At 51.6% G+C, this 4535-nt stretch overlaps 1 pseudogene; it reads left to right on the top strand.

Annotated features, from left to right (window-relative positions):
• The first annotated feature begins 1550 nt into the window (after positions 1-1550).
• On the top strand, positions 1551-3323 carry LOC102442830 (annotated as a pseudogene).
• Positions 3324-4535: the final 1212 nt, after the last annotated feature.

The raw sequence follows: 4535 nt of genomic DNA, 5'->3' as shown, positions 1-4535 counted from the left end.
GCTGCCTGCAAGATGCTTGTAAGGAAACTGTCAGTACATGAGCCCTCTTATCGTTTGTCAGTACATTTTGTTCTTATTTCATTTCATGGTGAGTCAGAGGAGTGTAAGTTTTTATTCCCTGTTACGTTCCCCACTGTGAGCCCTTTCCCATGTCGATGGAGCTATTGATCTGTTCTCAACCTTCTGGGGGAATGAAAAACGTGAGCCTATTGTAAAGCAGTCTTGTGAGTAAAATGCAGGTATATTTCCTAGGGGCCCCTGTCAGACACCATTTTCCCTGTGTGTGTGTGGGGGGGGACAAGTCATAAGGAGGTTTAAAACAATACAGACAAGCATATAAAGAGAAGCATATAAAATTCCTCCTAACATGGGCCTGACTCCTTGAGAACAGGTTCCCACACCAATCTCAGGCTCCTTCCTCCGAAGAGTGGCGTGTGATGGTCTAAGCCAGCGGTTCTCAACCTGGGGGTCGAACGACCCTTTCACAGGGGTCGCATAAGACCATCAGAAAACACATATATAATTACATATTGTTTTTGTGATTAATCACTATGCTTTAATTATGTTCAATTTGTAACAATGAAATTGGGGGTCACCACAACATGAGGAACTGTATTAAAGGGTTGCGGCATTAGGAAGGTTGAGAACTAATGCTGCGACCCTTTAATACAGTTCCTCATGTTGTGGTGACTCCCAATCATAAAATTATTTTCGTTGCTACTTCATAACTGTAATTTTGCTACTGTTATGAATCATAATGTAAATTTCTGATATGCAGGATGTATTTTCATTGTTTGCGACCCACAGGTTGTGAACCGCTGGAATGTTTGCTGAAGCCAGGTAGCATGTTTGATCTTAGTGATGCTGGACTCTACCTGAGCCGAGGTGTTGATGTCATACACCTGCTTGTTCTGCTAACGTGCAGTCTAAGGCAATTTGATCTTCTGAGTTTAGCTAGAGAATCCAAAGAGTTTTGTAGATTGGCAAGCGAAGTGGCAGTTTCGCTGCGTACAATCATTAGTGTTTCAGATCGGTTATGTGCAACTTAAAATCTCCTACTTGACACTCTGGGGGCTGGAGAAACGCCTCTTGTTGCATCTGTCTGGAAACTGCCCTACCTACAGTGTCCTGGCTTCCTTCAGTCATTCTTGCATTGAAAGCCAAATAAGTGTACCGCGGGCGCTGGGCCACCGTCATTGATGGTGGGACTACCAGAGAAAGAGCTTGAGACGGGAAGGGCTCCCTCCCGCTTGGCCTGGGCCCCAAAGAGGGTGCAGGGGCCAGTGCCCTAAGGCGGGAGGGCGAGTACTCCGCTGCGGCTGCCGGGTGGCCCCTGGGCTGGGGACCGCCTCCTGCTCTCTCCCACGGGACCACGATGGGACATGGAGGCGCCCGCTCCTTCAGGTGTAAGAACTGTGTGAGCTGCAGCATTGGACGCACACAGGGGTCTGGAAGGCATCAGCAATGGCTTCAGATTCAGAGACGCGTGCTGATGGCCCGCTGCACCCCCCACAGTAGTTCAGCAGCTTGGCCATCAGCGCGGGCACCACATGATGGCACACTTGCTGAGGCAAATAACACTCTCCGTGTTTTCTTGACAAACAGGCAGAGAGCAGCGTCAGTGTACGGAATGGAAGGGGCTTGCATGGCTGCGTATGAGAGCACTCAAGGCGCGGCCTGCACCCCGTGCGCAGTGTCAGACCTCCCCGCGAACAGAGTAAAAGGTGTGTTTAGCTTGGAATATGGATGCTGCCTCCTCGGTTGGAGAAGAACTTCAAGTGGACTCCTGGGTCGTGTTCCTCTCACAACGCACAGCTTTGCTCGGAAGACCTGCCTGACCTTGCCTTCTGTGACACGGGTCAGAAGTTCCTGCTAAATGGACTTCGATGCCAACTTGTGGCTACAAATTTCACGAGCACTGTAGCACCAAGTACCTACTATGTGTGTGGGCTGGAGTAATGTCGGGCAACTCCCATGGTTTCCAAATCCCACTATTGGTGACAGTGGGTCCCAGCGCTGCCTTCCTTGACAATGCGTCGGACGTGAGAGTCTGTTTCCCAGATCCCTGTGGCTCCCAGCACAGATACCCCACACCCACGCCTTCACATTCAACACCTCCAGCCCCTCCTCGGAAGGTTCCCCCTCCCAGAGGCAGAGGAAATCCACACCTAATGTCCACATGGTCAGCACCGCCCCACCCATGGACAGCAGGATGATTGAGGCTGCAACCCGCCGTCAGTGAACCAGTCTCACCGCCAGCCTGGCCCAGCGGCCCCAACAATCTGAGCCCAACGGGCTGCGTACAGCCGCAAAGCCCTGTCCCCGCGCATAGAGTGGCACCAGGATCTGGGACCCAGGAGGAAACAGAGCTGCAGGCTGTTACTGGGAAACAGAGGCCAGCGAAGTGATGCTCTCCACTCGGATTGGGCCAGGCTCCTTTGGAACTGTTTACAAGGGCAAGTGGAGGAGACGTTGTTGACCCCACGTGAGAGGCCTTCAGGAATGAGGTGGCTGTCCTGCACGAAACACAGCACAAGAACATGCTGCTCTTTATGGGGTACATGAGGAAGGACAACCTGGTGACTGTGACCCAATGGTGTGAGGGCAGCAGCCTCTACAAACATCTGCATGTCCAAGAGACCAAGTTCCAGATGTTGCAGTTGACTGACATGGCCCGGCAGACAGCTCAGGGAATGGACCACTTGCATGCAAAGAGCATCATCCACAGACATGAAATCCAACAATATATTTCTCCATGAAGGCCTGGCGGAGAAAATTGGAGATTTTGGTTTGGCAACAGTGAGTCGCGCTGGAGTGGTTCTCAGCGGGTTGAACAACCCACCGGCTCTATCCTGTGGATGGCCCCGAGGTGATCCCGGTGCAGGCCAATAACCCGGCCCACGGCAGTGCGCTGCATGAACTCAGGACCGGGAGCTACCTTCCTCCCACATCAGCGAGATCAGATCATCGTCAGGGTGGGCCGAGGGAGGCCTGCACACACCTTCCTAAGCTAGACAAGAATTGCCTCACAGCAATGAAGCGGCTTGTAGCCGACCGTGTGAAGAAAGTAAGGAAGGGGCCTCTTTCCCCCAGATCCTGTCTTCCATTGAGCTGCTCAGTCGGCGCACTTCTGAGCCGTCCCTGCACGGGGCGGCCCACACGAGGATGCCAACGCCTGCACACTGACCGCGCCCTGGCTGACTTTGCACCCGCACTCAGGCCACCAGGGGAGGAAGGGAAGTCAGCAGGCACCACCTTTCTGCTCCCTTTCCGTGGGAGCAGAGAGCTCATTTGCAGAGAAGCTGCTGCTAAGGACCTTCTAGCCTACTCACAGGGCCTTCCTTCATGTTGCCTTCCTTTCTACCCTTTCTGGTCCTGAAGAAGGAAGCCATTTACAATGCTGGTTTCTCCTGCTCCCTACCTGCATCCTCCATGCTCATGAGCTGAGCCTTCTCCAGATCCACCTGGTTGCTGATGGCAAGATATGATCTGGGACCCCGGCCATCGGCTAGATGAGTATTTTTAGGGCAAGAAAAAGCACCTGGAGGGAAAATGAAGGTAGGCAAACCAGCCATGACAGGGGGACATGTGGATTTTGAATATCAGCTCCTCTGAGGAATGCTTATCACAGGAAGGACTTTTTCTTCAGAGATAGTGGTGAGTGGTGTGGCGCCAAACAGGTAGTTTTGCACATAATGCACCCATCAGCCCAGGACTGTGGAGATCATGCCGCCTGACGGAGTCTGCTTTGGGACTATGGCACTTGAGTTGGGAGGTGTCCAGTGCGTTGGGATGGTCTTCCAGAAGAGGCGCCCGGCAACCCTTCCGAGGCTCCACTCCCTCAGGGAGCGTCTCCATCATGCTGAACGCTGTCTTCCAGGAGCTGCCCCTATGGGGCGGGGCCACCGGCCAGCCTTGTCTCTCAAGAGTCATGTCACGTATATGCAAGGAAGCCAGGAATACAGGTTTTCTTGATGATTTGGGTTTTAATTTTGTTTTTATTGCACCTGAAAAAATACAGTTATGTGAGGGTTCCTCAATTGTGTTATTTTAATAAAATAAATTAAGTGTAAACAAACAAGTGGCAACTGAGAAATCAGTTTGTTCCCCACAGTTCGTTGTACCTGGCCTCTGGTAGGGAAATAACAATTGGTCTTGAAAAATCAAGAGGATCTCCTGGGCCTCTTCATTCATCATCAGAGTCACCATTCCTTATTCCATCATCTGCCTGTGCCTCTTCTTATCCATTTCTTTGTTTCCCCCTCTTGCCCATTGCTAGGGCCCGGGGCTTTCCGCCTTGGTGACCTTCTGTACCCAGCCTGTCATCCTTGCTCCCGTCTTGTCTATCTAACTGACTACGCTATTTCCCCCTCATGGATCTTGGCTCTGAATCCTCTCAGAAAAAAAGGGTTTGTTTGTTTTTTAAATATATTCTTATTGATTTCAGAGAGGAAGGAAGAGGGAGAGATAGAAACATCAATGATGGGAGAGAATCATTGATCAGCTGCCTCCTGCACATCCCCCACTGGAGACCA

This window comes from Myotis lucifugus, unplaced genomic scaffold, assembly GCF_000147115.1.
Source record: "Myotis lucifugus unplaced genomic scaffold, Myoluc2.0 scaffold_521, whole genome shotgun sequence".
Classification (NCBI taxonomy): Eukaryota; Metazoa; Chordata; class Mammalia; order Chiroptera; family Vespertilionidae; genus Myotis; species Myotis lucifugus.
The sequence above is the reverse complement of the archived record's forward strand: the minus strand, read 5'-3'. Positions and strand labels throughout refer to the sequence as shown.